The following is a 26,189-nucleotide window of genomic DNA, read 5'->3' on the forward strand; positions in this document are numbered from 1 at the left end:
TTTTTTTCTACACTTTTCGGTGTATTTTGTGCAAGAATATGCAATAAAATCGTCTGCCTAAGAAAAATTAAATTTTTTTGGTAAGTTTTTTATGCTTTTGGGTGCGTTTTAGGTCATAAAAAGGGTCTTCCTCACTGAAAAAAAAGTTCTGGTTAAAGTTACTAGATGCGTTTGGTTAAAAAATTTCTAGTTATTTTAACAAGAAAATATAGTTAAAAAGACTAAACAGTTCTAGTTAAATAAGTATGGTTAAATTATTCTGGTTAAAATAATTCTGGTTAAAAACGCGCGTTCGCGGACACTGCATAGCGTCTGTTGTTCTTTTTCGAATAGTTTATCGTGCGGATCGCAAGAATGGATGAAAAAGTTAACCAAGCTCTGGAAAATTGGGGTTTGGGAGAATTAAAAGATCTGTTTAAAGGTTGGTTAATTAATTTTATAATATAAGTGAAAAAATTGTTGACGAACGGCAAACCAGTTCGTGTGGAAAATAGTTTGAAGGTTATGTTGAAAACGTGCTCGACACGTTTTATCAGAATTTTAGTTCTGAATAATCATATTTAAATAAACATTATTAAGAGAATTGCAGTGTAAAGGTGTTATTGTTTGATTGCATTTATATGTACATAATACAAATTTTTTTAATTCATATTTTATAATATTTTATAATATAATATAATAATAATAAATTTAATTAATTCTCTGATTAACTAGAATTTCTGGTAAGATCAACCAGAAATTTTTTTACCAAAAATTTTTAACTAGAAAAATTCTAGTAAGATTAACTTGAAATTCTGGTAAAATTAACCAGAATTTTAACCAGAATTTTTTAACCAAATTTTCTAGTACTTTTAACCAGAAAAAGTAGTAAGGGTATATATAACTTTTTATTCTGGTTAGATTAACCAGAATTCTGGTTATTTTAACCAGACTTTTTTTTCAGTGCTCTACTCGGATCGGGCTGTCAATTTTTTTCTACACTTTTCGGTGTATTTTGTGCAAGAAATTGCAATAAAATAGTCTGCCTAAGAAAAATTGAATTTTTTTGGTGATCATAAAGAGGAAGCAAAATGTTCATATAATGAACATCTGAATTTACAACTTGTTTATTTTTATTTCGTTTAACTTAAAAATTTGTCATTTTTCTTAATGTCTGACCAAACAGGAAATTTTTCCAATAAAAAAAAGTCTTTTTATTTGCTGTTTGTTTTTTCTTTCGTTTAACTTAAAAATTTGTTATTTTTCCTAATGTCTGACCAAATAAGGAATTTTTCACTAAAAAAAATAATTTTCTTTTACTGTTTGATTTTTTTTCTCGTCTAACTTAAAAATTTGTCATTTTTCTTTTTGTCTAACCAAGTAGGTAATTTATTCACTAAAAAAGTGTTTTTATCCATTTATTTGAATTGGAGTAATTTATAATTTGATTTCATGTTGCCATATGATACTTGGAAGGGATGAACTGTTACAAATTCCACTTCACATGTATACGTGAGTGGACCGAAGATTACGTTTGCTAAGCTCAAACGATGTAGAGACATGCCTAATTGGAGAATTTGTGTAATTGATATCTCCTTCTTAATTGCAAATTCATCATAATTAGAATCAATGTCGCCTTTGATTGTTGTACTAACATATAATAGGATCAACATGAACAATACACAAAATTAATTATATTATTATATTTAGTATTTACGTATCAAATTTCATTTAATAATAATTTTTTAAATTAGCTAAAAATAACTAATACTAAAATTTTGTCTTTTTTTGATAATTAGTAAAAAAAATAACTAATAATTAGTACAAATTAAATTAAGTTTTAGTTCAGTTTAGTTTGGTTTTAATTTAGTTAAGTAATTTTAATTTTATTACTAACAATTAGTTATTTTCTTAGTTATTTTTAACTAATAGATTAGTTATGCCATTTGATTTTACTATCAAATTAGTTATTTTTAACTATTGTTAAATTCAGAAAGAAAGCAAACAAATAATAAAATAAAGATATCAACAAAGAAAATATTTTTTAAAAAAATGCAATTGAAAAATACCGGAAGTATTTTACAGTCATAAAAAAAGAGGTCAGGGGTTAAGGGAGGTTAAAGTTGTTACTTCAAATGTTACATATATACGCGAGAAATATATCTCTCTATCTACAACCCTTTAATAGTTTCATAACGAGACACGTGACTTTCGCATTAACCCATGAAAAAATAAAGTGACAAGATTTTCGATAATTTTTCTTTTTATCTAAATATTCATATTTATAAAAAAAAAAGATTGCATATTTACTTATCTTAAATTGCATTTTTCAACGAGGTTTACAATATTTTTTTCTTCCTCGAGGTTAAAAAAAAATCAAAATTCAATGTAAATACACAAATTGTGTAAAATTAACAAAGAGAAGAAAATTTTTTTTCTTTATATTTAAAAAAAAAGAAGCTTACCATCAAAAAATTCTAAATTGAGCAATTATATCAATCTCATAAAAATCGATTTTATAACAATGAATGCAATTTTTCAATCGTTAAGAAACACGCCATGGAATAGTTCCTCTTTCTCCATTTTTAGGTCATACTCTGAATTTTAAACTTTTGATTTGTATTCATAGCGATACGATTTTTCATTTCGAAAAAAAAACGAATTTTCAACTTTCTGTAACCGCGTGTGTAATCACCTAGCTCTAAATATATATATAAATAAAAATTGTCCTTTTTTAATTCAAAAATGGAAAAATTAAAAACAAAAATTGCCATTAAATCATATAAATTCAATTAATGTTTACAATTCTTGTAATTTATTCTCTATGAAAAATTTAAAAATAAAATTTCTGTCTAGACTTGTAATTTATCGTCTGACTAAATTCAAGTTTTACTACTGTAAACTCTGGTCGTTATTTATAAATTTTTTAATTCATGTTTAACTGCAACTGATATTTTCACAAGCAATTTATTCAACTAGGTTGAAAATAAAAAAAAGAAAATAAAAAATAAATTAAAAAAAAAAATAATAAATAAAAAGTAAATAAAAAGTAAATAAAAAATAAATATATAAAAAATCTAAAAAATAGAAAAAATCGAAAAAATAAACACCTGGATATTAAAAAAAGAAAATTACTATAGTTCATATTTTACGAACATAAAAGTTAATAAAACTATAAACATTTATAAATGTTTATCTTTTTAATATAAATATAGACAAAAGAGGAAAGCCGAAGACTCTCTAAAATATAATCTCTACAATTTCTGCTTCTCTTAAGAAAATTGATTTTCGATAAAAGTCGATAAATTTGTTCAACTTTTATATTTTACTTTACTTCATCCAATTTTGAAATGAAGTCTTTCTTTGATTCCAAAGTGAGGTAAACTTTTCGTGAACCGGAAAAATCAAGAGGACAAAAAGTTTCATGTGCGCGTTCGTTAAATTGATTAGATTTTGAACGAACATCATTTTATTTATTACGATCCCTCTGATATTACGTAAATATTATATATTTAAAGCCCCGTTCTGATATTACATGATTTTATATATTAATATTATGATTTTATATATTAATATTATGATTTTACATATTAATATTATGATTTTATAACTAAAAAAATATATGTTTAAAAAAAACAGAATATAATTTTTTTAAATGCAGTACGTCTGACTTAAACTATATTTTACTACTTAAATCTAATCATTATTAATTTTTAAAAAATTCTATCTGACGTCAACTTTCTTTTACTACTAATTTAAAAATTAAAAGCACTTAAAATCTTGTCTGACTAAAATTGTATTTTTCTACTTAAATCTAATCAACAGTTTGAGTTTTTAAAAAAGTTAAGTCTGATATAAACTATTTTTTACTACTAATTTGAAAATCACAAGAATCTGAAACGTCTGACTAAAACTGTATTCTACTACTTAAATCTATAAAAATTATATAATTCAACATCATCTTTACAACTGATATGAAAATTTTATGGTTTTGTCATTATCTGAATAAATCTGACTTTTACTACTTATTAAAAATTAAATTTTTTAAATGTTTTGAGAAACTGTCGAACATATGTGACAAAAAAAATTTTTTTTTCTTTATTGCTACTGATACAAATATAAAATAAACATTATGTCCGACTATTAAATTGCCTTTTACTACTGATTTGCAAATGTTAGTATTTTCTAGAGGAATGGGGATTAGTAATTCTACATCTGTAATAATCAATTTGACTTTGATTTGGTTGTAATTTCCGTTAAGTAAATACTATTAATAATAATAATATTGATAAAAATAATATTAATAATATTGATAAAAATAATATTAATGATATTTAATAATAATATTAAAAATAATATTTAAAATACATGGAAAAAAAATCTTTACCTGGAACAACGATATATTTCACTACAATAGCGAAAGTTTTCTCAATTCTAGAGAAACATCACAGAAAATTAAAAGGCATTAAAATAGGATGCAACGCTTATTTTAATGCCTTTTAATTTTCTGTGATATCGCAGTTCCAGATAAAGTTTTTTTTCATGTAATATTAAAAATAATATTAATAATTACAATTATAATAATAAAATTAAGATTCATATGAAAAATATTTCCTTTGCAAAGAAGCGATTTAAAAAAAAGTTGTAAAAGTGGGAATAATCTAAAATCCAAAACAATTTCAATTTCAGTAAAAAAAATTGCATGTATCTTTTTTATAAAAGTGAATCAAGAATTACAGACGTAGAATTTGGAATTTCCACTTCTGGTTTTAGTCCTTTGGCTGATTGCCCGGAGCACTTCGACTACCGCAGTCCACTAGGGTCCACGTTTCAACCCTCCCGACAAGCCACAGAGGATGGTGTGATTAATTATTGTTTCTCATTCCTCCATCTCGAGCTAAAATAGACTGAATTCTGTTAAACCAAAATCTATTCAAATTTCCCATAATTCCACTTAATTATGTTCCAACAATTAACCGTATAAAAAACAAGCAAAAAAAATACTAATCAAGCTTTTTAAATATTAATATTGTAAAATTAAATTAAATTAACCTTCGTCAAAAATTAGTTCACTAATTCAAATTAGTAGAAATTTTCACTAACTTTTAGTAAAATATTACTAAAAATTTCATTTGAAAATATAAAATTTGTTGTATTAAATTTTGTTTCATGTCTATAAAAAATTTAATTCACGAATAGTATATACATATATGGAGACTCATTCGAGTGAAATTTAAATGAAAATTTATTACTGTTATTATATTTTTTTTTTATCATTGTTTCCCTTTTTGGAAAGAGAAACAAATTGGATGAGTTTTCCTTCTCAGTCGTATGAAAATGTATTATACACGTCGAGGGCAAGAGTAGTAGCCAAAAAAGATTAGAAATACGTGACCAGAGTTTTTAGATGTATAATTTCTCTTGTCAGGAGAGGGGAAACAAGTGGAAAGAGTTCGGCATTGGTCAGACAGAACGATATTTGTTAGATTGTCAGTAGTGATAGTCAATGTAATGTCCGGCGAATTTCTTACGTTTTTTTTTCCTTACAACAATATATATATATATATATATATATATATATATATATTTATAATAATAATATAGTTATATATATATATATATATATATATATATAACTATATTATTATTATAAATAATAATCATAATAATATTCACAAGAATAATAAAATAATTCTATAGTGTAAATATTATATTCTTATAAATTGAAAATATTTTTATTTTCGGTACATAAAAAGAAAAATGAAAAAAAAATATATAAGAACCAGTTTATTTAATGTGATCCTAAAAAGCATTTTCTCTTTAATCTTATAGTGAATGACCACTTCAGTAGAGAGAAAATCTAATGCGTTAAGTATATAGATTCGATACAAAAAGTACATCGTGAATTTCCTGGCCAACTAACTTTGTCAGTCACTGAATGTTTTCTTTACGATTTCCTGCACTTTAACGAGTTTCTCTGTTCATGTATTATCAGTAAAACAATAATGTCGCTTCACCCCCCTGAGTAACATATCCCAAGTAAATTTCATCTACTTAAAGAAAATACTCATCCTGCTTATAATAATATTCTCGAAATATGAAAAAAAAATACTCAAAATAAGAATATTTTCAAAAATGTAAAAAGTATATTTTTAAAGAAAAAAAATTTTTTTTTAATAATTCTCAAAATAAGAAAAATATTCTTAAAATAAAAAAAATATTCTCAAAGTAAAAACAAATTTCGAATTGAGAAAAATATTTTCAAAATAAAAAAAATTATCACAAAATAAAAATTTTTTATTTTCTGCATAAATTTAGAATATGTTTCCGTTTAAAAGATTGTCTTGATAACAAGCACATTTTTTCGATAAATATAGTAATAAAAAAATAAAAAAAATTTTTTTTTTAAACGGATGATACTTTCCATTTTTTATTCATGAAGAGAAAATGTTACTGCGGTCATCGCTTGTGTAAGTGGGCAATAAGCAATTTATTCAAAGCTTATATAGCCAACGGGCTACTTTTCTATATCGCGCTTCATCCCTTGAGAGAATCTTCTTGAATACATTGCAATATTGTTATAAAATAATTCATTGGCTTTATATACATAGTGTGAAATCCAGAATAATATTGACACGAGAGAAATTTACAAAAAAAAAAAAAAAAAAAATTTGTTCTCTCTACGACAAATACATAATGCAACTTATTTATAAATCAGAAGAAGAAAAATTTATATATTTATCACAATTGACACGCTTGAATAATATCTAACAAATGAATATTTCAAAATATTTTTCATTTTTTTTATAGTCATATATTATTTTTGTTTTTTAAATAACATTGAAAATTATTATTTTTTAAAGAGGAAATAATTTTTTTATTGTAGAAAACAAAAAAAAGGAAAAAAAAATTAGTAACCGAAAGTTAAAACTAAACTTATAAAATTATTATTAACATAATTATTATATATTTTAATTATTATAATTATTTATTTATTATAATATATTATTATATTACTAGTAAAATTAAACGCGCGCAAGCGCGCCAAATTGCTTATTTAATTGTTTGGTTTAAAGAAATTAAAGATAATTATTATCAATAATAATTTAATTTATTAGAATATTATTACATATTAAATAATAATAATGAAAATTATATGTTTACAGGCCTCGGATTATACGACTTTTTCCGACTTTTTTCAAAAATACGACTTTTATCGACTTATTTTAATAAAATGCGACATTTTTTTTTTACATTTGAAAAAAAATGTAAATAAAATAAATTTTTTTAGTATGAAATTTATATCTTCTTAAGATCTTCTTCAATTCAATTATTTAACAAATTTTGAACTAAAATGATTCTTCACTAAATTAATTATTTTTAATAATTTTAATGAAATACATCACAAATTCAATTATATCAAAATTATTTTTCAATTAAAATTTTTATGAAATTTAACAATTGTTTTTATAATTTAAAAAAAAATATCACAATAAAATTGAATTATTTTTTAAAAATTTCAATTCAAAATAAACTAAAATTCAATTATTACCCGAAATTTTAATTCAAAATCAATTAAAAATCCAATAATTATCAAAAATTTTCAATTTAAAATTTAATTATTTACCATGTTTTCAATTTAAAATGAAATAAAATTCAATTATTTTCTAAAATTTCTATTCAAAATTAATTATCCAAATTTTCAATCATAAATGAACTTCAATTAAATTATTATTCAAAATTTCAATTAAAATTCAATTATTTCCCAAAATTTTCAATTCAAAATAAACTGAAATTCAATTATTTTCCAAATTTAAAATCAAATAAAATTTCATTTTTCTCAAAAATTTGAATTCAAAATTAATTGAATTTTCAATAATTATTTTTAGTTCTGTAAAATTTAATAATTGTTTGAAAATTAACAATATCTTTTGAAATTTAATTATTTCTAAAAATTTCAACTTTAACCCTTCGAAAAGGATTATTATTAAAAAAAAATTTTTATTTAAAAATCTATAAAATATTTTTGTTAAAATAAAAAACAAATCTACTTTTTTTGGAATATAAATCGACTAAAACGACTTTTTGTGTCTTTAAGTTGATTCGAGGCCTGTGTTTTTATAATTAATATTTAATAGGTATTCGTTGGCCCCTTGTACCTTAAAAATTAATTTTTAAAAATAAATTTTTTTCAAATTACTATCTTGTACGAAATTTCCTAGCACATCTTTTTTCTCATCATAAATTTTTTGTATTTGTATACAATTTTTGAATTAATATACAACTTTAAAAAAAATTTCGTTGATAAACGTTGTGTACTTCAGCTTCGTGAATTGAATTTTCGAATTTGGAATTTTAAAGAAACTTATTAGTATAAGTAGTAAAAGTCAGTTTCAGTCAGACAGTATATTTTAAATACTTTTATTTTTCCGCAAGTAGTAAAAGTAAGTGTTAATCAGACAAAAAATACTCTTATAAATTAGTAGAAAAAATAAATTTCACTTAAACTATACATTTTTTCTCAGTTTTATTATAAGTAATAAAAGTCACTTTTAGGCAGACCTTACAAATTAAATATCAGTAGTAAAACTCAATTAAAATCAGACAAAACCTTGAAAGTCAATTAAGATCAAACAATTTTAAAATAATTTTTAATATCAATAGTAAAAATCAATGACGCAAAGGCAAAATATTTTTTATAGTAAAAAAAAGTAGTAAAAGTCAATTTCAGTCAGACAGAATAATTTATAACAAGTATGAAAGAAAGACCTTTTTTTCTCAGTTAAATTTTTTATGAACACAGTTGAATAAAAAAAAAAAGTTTTTCTTGGAAATCGATTTTCACTGTTTTTGAAGGACCTTGATAAAAATTTTGTCTTTCTTGTTAGAAAACGTGCTTTGATTTTCAAGTACATATATATATTTCTGAAATAGCGAACTAGCTGTCGTTGCTAATTTAGCGCCCACTGTTTCGTGCACGAGGGATTCTCGTTACCGTTACTGTGTCAACTGCAATAGTGGCAAACTGAGTATCCGGTGTATCGTTTAGTTGACTGTGTTCTATACGCTTATTCAGGTAAACGATTCATGGCACAGGAAATTGCGTTGGTCTTTTTTTTTTTTTTTTTTTAATAAAACCAAGCAAATTGCGTCTCATCTTTCTAATAATAAAACTGAAAAAAAATTATAATACTAAAATACCCACCAAAAAATAAAAACTAAAATATCTATTACAGAAAAGAAAATTTAAATTTTCGTTACACAAAAAAAAAGATGATTCTCTCAATTTTGTTTAAAAAATTTTTTTTCAGTTTCTCTATTTTTAAAAATTTATACAAGGTTTTTTTGTCTTTTAATTATTTTATAAACTTTACTTTCGCAAATTAATAATTATTTTGTAAATTTAATTATTTTGTAAATTAAATTATATTGTAAATTCAATTATTTTGTAAATTCAATTATTTTCGCATATGAAATTATTTTGTAATATCAATTACTGTCGCATTTGAAATTATTTTGTAAATTCAATTATTTTTATCTCTCGATTAAAAAAAAAGTAAGAAAAATTTCAGTATGTACCGCGAAGCACAAAATTGATTAAATTCTTTTTTTTAAACTATAAAAAATTATAGAATCTGTTTTTTAAAATAAATCTTTCCCATATAGGTAATTCGAATAAAATAAAGAAATAGATGATAAAAATAAAAAATATGATCCATAAAATTTTTCATTAATTTAACTGACTTTACGCATAATTTAAAAATAATTAAATTTTTTTAAAAATTACGACAAAAAAATAATAAACTTCTACATAAATTGTACGATAATTAATTTTAAAATTATTTAATTTTTTAGTAATAAAATTTTAATAAAATTAAATTTTTTAATTAATTTTCAAAATATTAAATTACCAAATAATTGAATTTGTAGACGATAAAAATTATATTGTAATTTGTTTAAAAATAAAATGTTCTAATTTCCAAAAAAAGGTTATTTTTAATTTTTAGACTTTTTATTATTTTAAAAGAAAATATTAAAAATAACTATTTATATTGTATATAAATAATTTTGCTTTCATATTTATTTCTTTGGAAACAATTTGCCTGTTAATACAAATGTATTTTATACTCCAATAACTTTAATGAAAATTCATTCCAACACTTCGAATTCTGAAATCGTTTAATGCTAAACGCTTTTCAATTGAAAGCGATAAAAAAAATTTTTCTCTCTCTCTTTCTACTCCAATTATTGTTTAATTGATTTTGAATGTCAATAATATTTCCGGCTATTTAATAAAGTGTGTTTTTCCATAGTAATCAATTTATTTTTCCCTCCCATAAATTTTCAATATTGCGAATATTTTTTTTTAAAAAAAACTTAATTCATCCTATAAAAATCTCTCTAAATGTCAAAACAAAATTGTTTGGTAATTCAATAAGTTAAAAATTATTTTTTCTTTATTATTTTTTTAATTTCAAATTAACCAAAAATTAATTCCTAATTAGGTGAATATTAATTTAATTCAAGGAGAAACAAATTTCATTTTCAAGAAATAATGAACAAAAAAAAAAAAAAAGGGAAATTAATTTAATAATTAAATACGATTTTGAAAAGAAAGTAACACACTCGGATTCGATACTCTAATAAATCGTGGAAAACCGTGGAAAAACCGTTTTTCCCTTCAAGTCGAATAGAATATTAAATCCGTTTGTGAAGTGGGCAAGTACTTATAGGTCTGAAAATCGAACTTCCTTCCTCTCTTTCTCTTCTCCTTGAATTTACTCCACTTCGTTTTATCTCACTAAGACTCCCTCGAGACATCGTATAGTAAATCTACTTCATTCTTTTTTTTTTTTTTGGTCGTTGAAAAAAAAAATATTGCAAATACGTGCTAAAGGTTCCCCACCGTAAAAAAAAAATTTCACAATTTGATTTAGATACTTTTTTTCTCCCCAACACATTCATCACACAATTGATGTTTTCTTTTTCCATATATATTCTCCAAAAAAAGAAATTTTTTTCTTAAAAAAATTTATATAAGCCAAAATAAATATGATTCCTTTTATCAGTTATTTAATTCAATGACGGTTTATTCTCCAAAAAATTAAGAGTTGAGAAAAAAAAATTAAATAAATAAAAATAAATTAATATATTCAAAAGAATTTTAAGATATTTTTAGATAAACTTCTAATTTCTAACTAATAAAAAAAGGATAATCTTTGAAGATATAGTTATCATAATTTAAGCTTCAGTGAGAGCTTAATATCACTTCATGTAATAAAGTTTAAGCGTTGCTATAAAGTGAAATTTATCTAATAGAGAGAAATTTTAAAGACCTTTTAAAATGTAATAACTGTGGTTTTATTCTAATGTTTTATTTTCTATAATTAATATTTTGCCTAATTAGTCAAAAATTTTCATATTTCTCCTTTATTCAAATTTTCACCTCTAATATTTCATTCTTTTTTTCTAATTTTTTTATATCCAGAAATTTTATCGTTAAATAAAATTGATTAAATTATCGACGCAAATACATTTTTTACATTACAAATTTTCAAATATATTTAATTAAAAAGTTACTTTATATTAAATTTTTTCCTTTTTTAATTAAAAAAAATCAACTTTCAGTCGATATATCTTTTTTTTTCTACTCAATATTGCAATCAACTGAAACCTCTCAATTGGATATTTTTAATGTTTAATGAAAAATTCTTTAAATTCTATATTTTTGAAATATAGAAAGTTTCCGGGGTTAATTATAATTTATGAATAATGTAAATACTGATTAAATTATAATCTGATTATAAAATAAAAAGAGTTTCTCAAAGTGGAGAAGAATATTATATAAAGTTTTATATATATATATATATATAGTGAATGGTATTTTATATATCGAGTACATTACTGAGAGAATCTTAATTATGAAATAATTGTGGCGAGTTCCGGGTCTTATAGTAAAACTTGGAAGGTACGCGCTCATCAACGCTTATTAAGCTCACGTCATTATTAGGTTTCGTGAGACTGTTTCAATCGATAATTTTATAATTAACACGCAATTCCTTTGCCGCAAATTCCATTTCTCATTCTCGTTAAACATTCTGATAAAATTATTTCTATTTTAAATCAATATTGAAATTATCTTCATACAAATAAATATTATACTCTTATGTATAAAGCTACTATATTAAATTTTCAATTATATTTTGTATTAAATTTTCAATTCTTGTTTGATTTTCATTTATATTGATCTCTCTCTCTCTATATATATATTTGCATATATAAATGTTATATAAATTCCTCGAGAATGCTACGAAATTTTTTTATTTTCATAATTAAGAAAAAAATTTGTTTATCGCATTTCAAGTGATTTAAATTTTCCATTTTGAAAAGATATATATTTTCACAATTTATTGACATTTTGTAATTTTTATTTTTATTTTTGTAAATTTCAATTTTCCAATATTGAAGCCAGAAAACACATCGTAAATGTGGAAAAATATTTTTGTTTTATTAAACAAAAAAAAAAATAAATAAAATAAAATAAACGAAAACATTTTTACGATCACAACTAGAGGTTGAAAAGTTTTGAAAATTGTAAGTCAAATGTAAAAAATGAAAGAAAAAAAATTACTGAAAATAAAATTTTGATAAAAGAAGAAAATAAGATAAAAATACAAAAAGTGAAAACTGAGAAAGAAAAATAAACTAAATTTTCCAAAAAGATAATTTTTGTAAATAAAAAATTTTGATAAATTTCAATAATAATAATAATAATAATAATAATGCTCTAATAGTGTCCTATTTATTACAAAAAGTACGATAAAAAATTTCTTTTTTATAAAATTTCTTTTTATTTATATAAAATAGAAAATTATAAAATTTCTTTTTATTTATATAAAATAGAAAATTATAAAATTCCTTTTATAATAGAAAATTTTTTAAATATCAAACTTGATTTTTTTCCAGACATTTTTCGAATTCAATTTCAATTCAAATCAAAGTAGATGTGTTCGTTAGTGAAATAAAGAAATGACTTTATCGTTTTAAAATTAAAGAAATACGAATCGCATCTTTTCCTCTTGCTTCGTTTTATACGGCTCAGATAATCATTGTTCAATTTCGACTCGAATAGCTTCTAATAATCCAATTGAGCATTTTCTTCAAATGAATTTTAAAATCCTTTCTTCTTTTTTCTTACGTGAATAAAATTTTCCAAGTAAAATAACTTTTGCAATAAAAAAATCAATTACATATCTGTTATGTAAAATTGAAAACCAAACAAGAATAAAAAAATTAAAATAACAATATTTATATATTGATCTGGAGTTGTAATAAATAAATAAATAAATAAATATATTATTATTATTATTAGGTATTATATTAATAATAATAAAATAGTAAAATAATAAAAATAATAATAAAAATTTAGTTACAACTGAAAAAATATTAAAATAGAAAATTTAAAAAAAAAGAAATTGAAGAAAATATATAATTTTTCAATATATCTTCAAAAGAGCGTGAATGTCGGTATTTATATTCACATTTTTATGAAGAATTTTTCGACTTCATTAATCTTTTTTCACGATTCTTTTTCAGAATGCCTGTCTTTCTGAAGGTTTTACCCCGGAAAGCCAGAGAAAGTTAGAAAGACAACTACCGAACAAAGTTTAAGAGTTTTTCTTTTTTCCTTTTTTCTTATTTTCAAACTTTTGTGTCGTCCCTCCAAAACTTTCTTGGTACTACGTCAGCTGAAGAAACCTATCATTTCCCAGGGCAATACAGATCTACAGAAAAAAATTCTTCAAAACTCAAAAGAATAAATTACTGTTATAACTTTAGAATTTCTTTCATTTTTATAGCCAGATTATCAAAAAAGAAAAAAAAAATTCTTCACTCGTATTCTTTAATTAAATATTTAATACTTCGAAAAAAAATTATCTAGAAAATTTAATCCATATGAAAAAAAGTATTCTATATAAAATTTTCTTTTTTTCCTTCTTAAAAAGCTTCAATTCGCGAAATATTAAAAAAAAAAATAGAAAAATCATCTATAAAATATTTTCCCATAAATTCAGATATTCTTGTGAATTCAATAATCGGATAAGTGTCGACAGGTCGACTTGATGCATCGAAAGTGCAGTGCTTTAAATCTACTTAACTTCCGCATTAACTCAGCGGAGTTCTCCACGAAAAGCATCGTAACTTGCCCGGAATCCTTTCGGAATATATTTCCACTTTAGAGATTTAGGGGTATAAATTTTTTTTCCCAAAGTATTTCAATGAATTGACTTAAAGAAAAATAAAAAATGTCAAAAATATATTTTCCTCAAGGGAATAAATGCCGGAATTTTTTTTTTAATAGAGAAAATTTTTTTTATAGAAAAAATTATTTTTTCAAATATCTTTTTACGTTTTTTTTTTTGTTGAAACTTTATTTTTATTTTTTCAAATTTCTTTTTACGTTTTTTTTTTTTTTGTTGAAACTTTATTTTTATTTTTATTTTTTTTTCTTTGTACGTAACGCACGTAACGTAGAAGGGGGAGATAATAAAATTCCAAGATGTTAGCAACCCTCTAGTACAATCAGAGGCGACAAGTGCGGCTAACAGAAAGACTGACGCTAGAGGAATAAAGAGAGATGGCAAAAAAAAAGAGAAAAAAAAAAAGAAAGAGAGGTGCACATAGAGAGAAAGGTACATCTCAAGGGGGATGCAAAGAGGACAAGTCAGATACCAAGTTTCATTAATAATGCAAATTGCAAGTCTTGCCAGAGACACCGGATGAAAGTTAAAGAAAATTATTTAACGTTATTCCATCCTTTACTATCTAGAGAGACACAAGATGAGAAAAAACATCTGAGAAGACAAATTAGTCTTTGGTGACCTTTCATGCGTCTTGAATATCAATTTTGCTAATAATTTTAATTTTTTTTTAAAAATTTAATTAAATATATATTTAATTGATTAAAATTACTTATTTAATTAATTAAATTTATCCAAATTTCTTTTATTTATTATTTAAATTAATTTTTTGGTAATTTAATTAAATGATGAACAAAATTTATACAATTTAAGTATTATTTTTCTAATATCTTTGTGCACAATTTTGCACTGAAATATCAAGAAAATAAAATTTATTTGTATATTTATTTATAAATTATGTTAAATTCATAATTAATATGGGTGTCCAACCCAAACTGTATAAAGGGTCCCACCCTAACTAGAAGCATCATTTTCGAATTGTGCTAACCATAACCAGACATGTGTCGCGATTCGATTTTTCACTTTTTTTCTTCTTAAATTATGTAGCCCACAAGTCAAACAAAACGTTTTTTGTCTCTTCGATTGCACCGAAGTCACAGGAGACGCTACTTTTGATTCTCCAAAAATGTAATGTCACAAAAAGTTAGGTTACACTACTAGAAGATTCGTCACGTACGCACACAGGTGGCGCTAGTGTTCTTATTTAAAAAAGCCAAGTGTCCAACCCTGACACTATTCCCCTATATTTGTTTTATTTTTCATTTTTATAATTAAATTATAAAGTTATTTTAATTTACATTTTTACCTTCTTACTCGAAAACTATGAAAGATATTTTGATTTTTTTTAACAACCGTATAGTGGAGATGGTAAATTAAGTGCCACTGCTAATTTTTTTCAAAAATTATAAAATATTTAAGATTTCTATATTACCGACAGAATTTTCTGTTCTTTGTACCGTCCGTCGGTAAATCAGTTTCCTATATTAGCTCGCAGGTCATTTCTTTAAAAATTTACCTTATTTTTTTATTTTTACACAAAATGTTAGTAATGCGGGAAAAATGTAAAAAGTTGTAAAATTTATCGAAATCAAATGTAATTCTTTTTTTTTTTTATTTTTTTAAATTGAAATAAATGTTTTCACTGAACCGTGTGTGACACAGACAGAATTAGCTAGTTCAAAGAGGTGAAAATTTGTACTTTTCTTCATTAAATGGAGAGAAAGTTAAAATTGCACAATTTGTTAGAACAAGTAATTTCTACAATTTTGCAATGGCAGCCTTGTCACACCACTTCCTATGTCGTATAAACGTCTCTCTGTACCGTTATGAAAAGATATATATATACATATATACGCGCCGCTCATGAGAAAATTAACTGTTTCGTGAATTAATTTTCTCAAGTAATTGCTTGTGTCACCATAAATAAAACCGCACACCATTTTAATTAATTTAATAATATCAAGCTCATTAAATTTATAATTAAAACTACTCCAATGTATACTATATATATAAAATATATTAAATTTTTATAATAATTATAATCCTACCTTAAAATCGTTGTCAGGACCCAGTTCTCTCTCCCTCTCCTTAGAAAATGATTTTGAAGCCCATTATCTTCTTGATTGAACACACACACACTCACGATTTAAATTAAAAACTCTCGAAATAATTTCTTTTTTAAATAAATAAATACTGTTCACTATTAAAAAGCGTTCGCGGTTTTAAAAATTTCGTACACTCCTGAATCTAATCACTGTTTTTAAGAGAAAAAAAAAAAAAAAGGAAATTTAATAAAACTTTGTAATGATAATGAGCACGTGCAAACAGCTTGACTCCCGGATTGTAACTGCGACGTGTTTAGAATATTTTAATTATTGAATTGACCTTCGTGCTGGACCATCCATTGTTCGTACCTGAAAGTAAACAGAAAAGAAAATATAAATAAAGTAATAAAAATTAATTAATTCTACTGAAGAAAATTTATTAAATATTGTAGTAATTTTACTAATTTATTAATATAATAATTTATTAAATTATTTGAAATAACTAAAAATTATTTAATAAAAATTAAAAATATTTTGATACAAATACCAATTATATTTGAACCCAAATAATATTACAGTAATATTAAAATGTCCGCCTCAAAGTAATATTACATGTAATATTGAGGTAATATTACAAGTAATTTTGAGGTAATATTACAAGTAATTTTAAGGCAATATTACAAGTAATTTTGAGGTAATATTACATGTAATATTGAGGGAATATTACATATAATATTGAGGGAATATTACATATAATATTGAGGGAATATTACATATAATATTGAGGTAATATTCTATGTAATACTGAGAAAATTTTTGTTTTAAGAAAAAAACCACACTAGTGGGAATCGAACTCCAAACCTAATTCCCAGACAGCACGTAAGTTTGCAGCAACCTTGCGGCAAGCTTGCCGCGCAATATTGCCAACCTTACACGGCAAGCTTGCCGCTAGCTTCAAATGACCCACCTGACCCAAACGTGCATGGTAAAGTTACCGAAAGATTGCAGTGTAAGATTACTGTAACATTGCACAATAATATTATCGCAAGATTACTCAGTAAGCTTGCACGGTAAGCTTGTTGCAAGGTTGGTGCAAGGTTGCTAAATAACCTTGCCAATCAGCACAGAAGGTTGCAGCAAACTTGCTCGGCAACCTTATGGCAAGCTTGCGGTAATCTTATAACGCAATCTTGCAGTAACCTTAGACTACAATCTTTCGGCAAGCTTACCATGCAAGCTTGGGTTAGGTGGGACATTTGAAGCTTGCCTGAAGGTTGCTGCAAGCTTACGTGCTGTCTGGGAACACACACGAGTCGGCAATCTTAACCAACAAAGCAATCTGACTAGTCGAGGACGGACGGACGGACCGACGCCAATGCGAAACTATAAGGCTTTCGGGCCTGAGCCATAAAACCCAAAAAATTAACAGAATGCTACTAAATGAAAACCTTGCTTTCTGTGAGAAGGTGAATTTTGATTCTTTCTTTCTTGTTTTTATAAATCAGTTATGATTTTTTTTTCAAAATAGAGATTAAATTCGATAAATTTTTTAATTTAATTGTAATTTTTATTTATTTATTTACTTTGTAAATAATTTAAAGTATCGGAAGTTAATAACTAATTTTCTCTCTCTCTCTCTCTTGTTATCAATACCTTGAAATCGGAAGTTGAAATTACGGATGAAATAAATGTTATCACGAGAGATGCAGGATGAGTGAAGTAATTATGTACGACTACACTTAAGACTTGAGCTGGTATAAAGCATGATAGTATATATACATAGTTGGATCGATTGATTCGATTGAAACAGGTATAGTATAGAATGAAAACAGTGAGGCGATGCATCAACACGAATCAAGTGCCGAACCTCAGCGCGCGTTATCAGCAGAACACCTGCTTCCGGGATATACTCTACACGACAGGGGGTACATAATCTGCGCAGTGGGGCACTACCATTTACCCTCTGAACCCATTCTCTCTATTCCTGAATATTGGCTAAACCTTAGTTAACCCACAAAATTCTCTCAATGTTCATATTATAGATCAATTATTATTTTTTCTACAGTGGAACATTTTTTTAAAAATAATTTTAAATTCTATTTCTTTATTATAAATTCCTTACCATAGTATATTATTATGATTTAGTAAAGTACACTTTTTTTTTTACTAAAATTTTAGTGAAAAATAACTAAAAAATTAGTAAAAATTTTCACTAACTTAAATATTAGTGAACGAATTTTTAATAATTAAAATTTAAAGACTTCTTTTCAAATAATAAATGTAAAAATAGACACCTTCTTTTATTTTCTAAATAAAAACTTCTTCTATGAATATTCTTGTAATTAATGAAACGAAAGCATGATATAAATGAAAAGGAGAGAAGAAAAAAAAACGTGAAAATAATCACCATCGTAATGATACCGCTTTTGTAAAAGAAATATACTTTCCCTTCGAATAGAAATAATATTCATCAGTTTCATTGATTAAATTGATATCATTAATTATTACAGAAAAATATTATATATATAAATATAGAATATAGTCACGTCATAATATATATATATATATATATATATATATATATGCCAATTCATCAATCAGACAAGAGAAACACTATCAATTTCTTGTGTAGTTTAATTTTATAAGAATGGGAAAATTTTTCTTTATCGTTTTTTTCAAATAATGAGATAGAGTGAGAGATGAAACTTGATTCCCCTTCGGTTTCGGATAACTTTGTTCGTGACCCTTATATACCATCAACGAACACGAATTTCCGCCATTAAATCGAGCAAGAAATGCTGTGGTTGAAAATTTCTTTCCCCCCCAAAAAAAAAAGAAACGGGATTTTTGATACTTTTCTCAACAAAAAAAAAATTGCTTTGAAATTTTATCTGAAATGTTTAAAATTTTTTTTTTTTTAATCACTGCCATGAAATAATTTCTATTTATTCTAAATTAATGTGTATATAAATATAGTTTTGTAATTTTGTCACGACAAATAAAAAAAAAATTTAATTCAAAATTATTATCTACGTTGATTAAATTATGTCATATTTTTTTTTTTTTGTTGTTGAAAAATTCATGATATTTGAATTTCTTACTAAATTTTTGATGAATGTTTACATTATTCATGTGAAAGCTTTATGAGGATAAGTTCAGTTTGACCCTTGACCTTCTCTACTCTTGTAATACACTCGATCAAATTTTTAAACATTTATTCCATATCGATTTTCACTTTGAAGAATTAATTGATACAAATATTAGGTATCAGAAAATACATTAACGAAACAAAATTTATTTATTATTATTATATATTAATATATATTGTTATTATTAATATTATTATTGTTATATATATATTTTTTTAATTTTTAAAATTTTTTTTTATTTTTATTAAATAATAATTTCTTTGGTAATTGTGGCCTTTGGTCTTTTTAAATTTAAATAAATAAATACTATATACAAAAAATTAAAAAAAAAATTATTATATATATTTTTTATATTAAAAAAATTGAAGAATATAAAATAATAATATTAGTCAAAGTAATCGATAAAAATTACAGAATTTAAAAAGTTTGTCAATAAGAAAATTCAAATCAAAATCAATTTAAAACACTTTTTTTATATCGTGTGACTTGACTTTTAAAAATAGAAGCAATTTAAATTTTCCATTTTATCGAAGAGACATGAAGAGGAGAGAAAATCTACTTTTAGTAATCTATACTACAGCGAGATATATATATATATATTTCTCTTCCTCTATCTCTCTCTCTCTTCTATTGTTATCTGTGAGCAATCGTTAATTGGAAACTCGTTTAGAAAGGAACTAAACCAATGTGACCAATATGATCGCACGGCAATAGATTCAGTTTGTGCACTGGAGGCTAATTGCGCTCCTTTGTTAATTTGCGAACAGCAATTATATCCGTCGCCTCTGAACTTAAATAAAAAAGAATATATGCCATTATTCATAATTTTTTTTTCCCCCTCATCTTTTCAATTGAATTTTTTTATCCCACATCCTCCGTCTTGTATACTATATTCGTTTTTTCTTTCCTCTTTTTTTTTTAATTTCTATCTTCAATACCATTTTCAAGAGAATTCTCTTATGTTTTTTTTTGCTCTCTGATTTCATCGAGATAAATAATTAATTAAATATGAAATAAATATATTCACACTTAACTGAATTTATTCAAAACGAATTTATATTATTATTGGAAAAATTCCCTTCATTCCAATTATTGATAAAATTTGTAAATATAAAAATAATTATAATAAAAGTATAAATAAAAATAATATTAATAAGAAAAATAATAATAATACCAATTTTTTATTCTTTTTGATCTCCTCCTCTTCCCTCTCCTAAAGTAGGGAACGTATGGACGACCCCATAATTATAAAATAATAATAATAATATAAAAAATAGAAAATTATAAATAAATATAAATGTTTTTTGTACAATAAGTATGATATTTTTTTCTTTAAAATGTGTTTTTAATTGATGAAAAATAAACTTGTAATTAATTTAGGGATGAAAAAAGAAGAAAAAAAGAAATAAAAGTAAAATTAAAAGTTTAAATGTTGAAAGTTGGTGAAAAAAAAACAATTCAAAAGACTAAGAAACGTTTGAAATTTACATGAAAGTTAACTATGAGAAGAGGACAGTTTACTGTTCCAAAACTTTTCTACGAGTTGGTCCACTTTCTTCGTGCACAATTCAAACCTTTTACAGTTCCCCCCCCCCCCACCACCTCCCTCCTACAAGCATCTTCTTCATTCTTTGACATTTTCTTCGAAGAAAAATCTCGAGTTACAAACGATAAAATATGTCTTCTCTTTCGGTATCTTTTGGAATGTCTCTCTTCACTTTTTTATTTTATCATTTTGTCAAAAAAGAAAAGGGTTTTTCTTCTTGGAATTCGAGTTTTCCACTTTAGAAAAAAAAAATGTCAAAAAATAAATAACTTTTCGAAGCAGCAATATTGTTTTTCAAAATTTAAAACAAGATTTTATATATCAATTCTATCAAAATTCCGCCGGAACTTCCCACGTAATTCCGTCGGAATTATATCGGATTTCCGATGGAATTCCGGCGGAATTCCGATTAATTTTTTTAAAACTTTTAGAGTCCTAATTCCGTCGGAACTCCGTCGGAATCCCATCGGAAATTTTTTGGAACTCCGATGGAATTCCGACTGAATTACGTTGGAAGTTCCGGCGGAATTCTGATAGAACCTCCAGGGGGCACTTTACGGGGAATCTTTCCAAGTGAGTTGAAAGATGACTAATTTTATAGAAACAAAAAATTGACTCTTGTAATTTTTACCATCCCTTTTTTTACCGAACAATTTTTGTTAAAAATACAAAAAGTCTCAAGAAGTTGATTTTTACGGTGATATTTGAAGGAAATTCGAGACTCTCAGGAGAATATAATTTTTTTTTTCACCAAAAAAAAAAAGGAAGAAAATTCGAGACTCTAAAGGGACATAGAATTTTTTTTTCTTTTTCTGGGAGAAAAAACAAAATATTCAGTAAAATGTTAGGTAATTCCAAGAATACAGTCCCAAATGTCGTCATGACTACTTACTAAACTAGGTATATAAATGGAAATTGTTCATGACATGAAAATGCTTTTGTAAATATCCTTAGCCAAATTATATATGAAAATGACTATATGTTTCCTGAGTCAATTGTTCTCGCGAGCAAGTTTACACAACGGTATTCAACTAATATGATAGCCGCGGTAACACACTTCCTTGAATATATAATATAATAATTCTAATTCAAAATTTTCCTCCAAATTCCAAACAGAAACTTGATATCAAACATCCTGACCTTAATCGATTATACAATATAATTCTAAGAAGATTCCAATAATTTTTGAAAATTTATTAAAATTTTTTTATTCCTTATTAAAATTTTAATGTAAAGTTATTTTATTGTTTAAAAAAAATAGTGTGGATAATATTTCAATTTTAAATACCTAGCAACGGTTGCTAAGGCGACATTATTTTACCTAGCAACGGTTGCAAAGGACATTTTTATGCCTAGCAACGGTTGCTAGGGATATTTTTTTGCCTAGCAACGGTTGCTACGAACAATTTTTCACCTAGCAACGGTTGTTTAGGATATTTTTTGCCTAGCAACGATTGCTGAGGATTTTTTTTGCCTAGCAACGGTTGCAAAGGACATTTTTATGCCTAGCAACGGTTGCTAGGGATATTTTTTTTGCCTAGCAACGGTTGCTACGAACAATTTTTCACCTAACAACGGTTGCTAGGGATATTTTTTGCCTAGCAACGGTTGCTAGGGATATTTTTTTGCCTAGCAATGGTTGCTACGAACAATTTTTCACCTAACAACGGTTGCTAGGGATATTTTTTGCCTAGCAACGATTGCAAAGGACATTTTTATGCCTAGCAACGGTTGCTAAGGATATTTTTTTGCCTAGCAACGGTTGCTACGAACAATTTTTCACCTAGCAACGGTTGTTTAGGATATTTTTTTGCCTAGCAACGATTGCTGAGGATTTTTTTTTGCCTAGCAACGGTTGTTTAGGATATATTTTGCTTAGCAACGGTTGCTAAGGATATTATTTTACCTAGCAACGGTTGCTAGGGATATTTTTTTGCCTAGCAACGGTTGCTAAGGACTTTTTTTGCTTATCAACGGTTGCTAATGACTTTTTTTGCCTCAAAACGATTGATAAAATTTCTTGGTTTATTAAAAATTGTTAAGGATTTTTCCTATTATAAAAAGGACATACCAAAGCGTTACGCGTTACATGCGTAACGTTTTTTATAATCAATTTCTATGCAATTAAAAAATAAATAAAATTATTAAAAAATTTTATAATGGCAAATTTTTTTCAGACTAAAATAAAAAACATCTTCTATTAATTATTAAATAATCATTAATTTAATTTTAAAAACTTTTAAATTAACGAACAATAGTTTTAATGTTACATTGGCGTGAGGATAAATTTTTTTTTTATTCCATTAAACTAGATTTGTAAAGTATATTTTTCGTCGGATGTAATAAAAAAAAAAAAAAAAAAAATGGGAGCAAAACCTGTTTTGTTAAAAATGGCAAGTAAATTATTATTTGCAGGTGCGTCAAAGCAAAGTGTATATAAAACTTGTGAAACCTATGAGTTTGAGAGCAATTTAGTGGGTCTCACTAGCGATGAAACAACATTAAGCCATTTTATTTACCGTTGGGTAAGTGGGTACTTAAATTTTAAGCTTTCAACTAGCAGCGAGATTCAATTACCGTTTTACGTGCTGTGTAAACATGAGAGTTCAGTCAGGAGTTAAAACATTGAACGCGTGCCTTGCGATGGAATCATGGAAACACAGAGATATATAGTGGAGAGTAAACGCACAAGAAAAAAAAAGTACAGGCACATCTTTATATATAAGTGCCTTACAAATTTTCCATTTTGTCTAATTCATTTTTTTTTCTTTGTTAAACAAAAGAAAACCCTTTTTTTAATCAAACACAAAAAGGTTTCGTTATTTAATTATAAAAAAAAATTTGAGGAAAAAATTTTTGTATCTAATTAAAAAATACAACAAGGTAATTAAATTATAATTTTAAATAAAAATTATAAATTTCAAAAGATAATAAAAAAAAATGATAATAAATAAAAATAATTAATACAAATAATAAAATTTAAATGGTAATAAAAAAAATTTTCAAATAATAATTTAATAGGTAATAGACCTAATAGATAATATTTTCAAAAAAAAAAAATTAGAAGAAAAAAATGATTTTTAAGGTGAAAAAAATGAGAGAAAAAAATATTTAAAGTGAAAATAGAATAGAGGAGAATATTTTTTAAAAAAATTGTAACATCATATAAAATTCAGTTGGTGAAGAAAGTTTACAGAAAATTGAAAATTATACATGAGCAAAAGGAAGAATCGAAAATAATAAAAAAAAAAAGAGAAACTTTTGAGAATTTATGAACTATTCCATAAATATTAAAAAATCTTTGAACATTGCTTTGAAAAATGTATGAAAAATGTAAAATATATTGAAAAATCTTTTATATGAAAAAGTTACAGTCTGAAGAATAATAATGTCAATTTTATTATATTTCAAATATCAATTTTTTTTTTTTTTGATAAAAGCGAAAATATAAATGAAAATTTAGAAAATTGGATACGTAAAAAATTAATAAACTACAAAATTATCAGAAAAAATTTTCTCTGTCCCGTCTGACTTAAACATTCCATTTCTACTTATATTTTACAATCAGTTTTTAGTATTTAAAATAAATAAAATTTTATTTTATTATTTATTAAACAGAATAAAAAATTAAATTTATTTTCACTTTATTTATTAAATAAAATAAATAAAAACCAATTTACTCTTTATACTGAATTAAATAAATTAAATAAAAATAAATTAAATTAAAAAAAAAATGTAATAAAAAATAATTCGAAAAAAAGTTACATCCAATGAAAATGGATTTGGCTAATTTGAAAAAAAAGTGATTAGGACACGTCTTTTTTTTCCTCCTCACGACGAAGGACAGTGATCAAATCTAAAAATACATCAGTCAGACGTTTCCAAGTTCCAAGAAGGAGAGAGAGAGAGAGAAAAAAAAAGTAGTAATTCCTGTCGAGCAAGACACGAGAAAGGTGACATCAAAGACGGATTAATGCTCTTCATATAAATCACTTGAAATTACCTAGTTTTCAAGATTCATTCTACGCTTGATCCCTTTTCCTTCAAGTATTTTGTGGGACTTAAAAGAGAGATGAGGGTTTTTCTGGCCTTGGCAAGAAAAAAAAAGAAAAAAGAAAAAAAAAATACCCAAAGGATCAACCAAGCGAAATATCCTAACATTTCACTGGGTACGGATTTACGATTTCACAAGGGGATCGGACGTGTTGCGCCCCTCCTTTTCGTTATTTTCTCTTTCCTTACTCCCTCCCTCCCTCCTAACCCCTTGAGAAAGAAAAATCCTTTCTCATGTAACCAGAACGAATGCGAAAAGCGACGGAATACAAAACGAATTTATGGTCTAGTCAAACGCGAAATTTTATTGCCACACAATACGAAACGAAGAAAAAGGCCTCTCTCTCTCCCTCTGGAGAGTCAATTTGGAATTTTTTTCAAAAAATAAAAAAATTGTTAACTTTTATAAATATTTTTAAAGAAATTTCATTTTTTTTGTGCAACAGGTAAAAATAGAAAATTTTATAGGTAGTCTTTTTAGGAGTAGAATATGTAAAAAAAGAAGAATGAAATTTGTTTTTTTTATCTATACTGAAGAAAACTGACGAAGTATAACCAAAGTGCGAACACTACTCGTTTCGAGAGAGAGAGAGAGAGAAAGTTGTGTCTAACATGAATTCTTCCCGTACTTTTCGCCATGCGAAAGCCTCCGGCGAAAGATGTGCTCTTATCTTGAAACCGCTTTTCCGGAAGCGAACTTGTACAACAGCAATATACATTTTAGGCACACAAAAGTTATTTACAAAGTATGGAGTACCAAGTCCCTTCGGCATTCCAGTGGCTCCTTGTAACTAATATAGAATCGTATATAACAATATTTATTATAATATTATATTTTTAAATTAAATTAAATTAATAGAAATTTTTTTCTCATAGTAATTCATCATTTTCAATTTTTAAAAAATTATTAAGTAGTAATTGTCAGTTTAGATTAGACAATATATTTTTGGTTATCAAAAAATTATTAAGTAGTACAGGTTAGCTTTTGTCAGACTGCTTGAAAAAAATATTTGCAATTATTTTCCTACGTAGTAATTGGTCAGGCAGTAAATTTTCAATTTTTGCCGAAAACCTTGACAAATTTTGTAATTATTTTTCCAAATATTAATTTTTTATACTTTAAATTCTCTAAAATATTACTAAGTAGTAAATATTA

At 24.9% G+C, this 26,189-nt stretch overlaps 2 protein-coding genes across 2 annotated transcripts in view; one reads left to right on the forward strand and one right to left on the reverse strand.

Moving 5' to 3' along the window:
• Positions 1–26,189, reverse strand: part of LOC127288415 (uncharacterized) — a 261,749-nt gene that overhangs the window by 104,689 nt on the left and 130,871 nt on the right. Inside the window, exon 6 of the mRNA XM_051315832.1 lies at positions 16,289–16,654. The gene's annotated coding sequence lies outside the window, so the exon portion shown is untranslated. The remainder of the gene's footprint in view (positions 1–16,288; positions 16,655–26,189) is intronic.
• The window catches only part of LOC127288453 (uncharacterized), a 138,743-nt gene that overhangs the window by 65,592 nt on the left and 46,962 nt on the right, over positions 1–26,189 (forward strand). The window lies entirely within an intron of this gene.

The sequence above is a fragment of the Leptopilina boulardi genome, unplaced genomic scaffold (assembly GCF_019393585.1).
Source record: "Leptopilina boulardi isolate dan_hultmark-lab unplaced genomic scaffold, ZJU_Lbou_2.1 LbouV2_386, whole genome shotgun sequence".
Taxonomy (NCBI): domain Eukaryota; kingdom Metazoa; phylum Arthropoda; class Insecta; order Hymenoptera; family Figitidae; genus Leptopilina; species Leptopilina boulardi.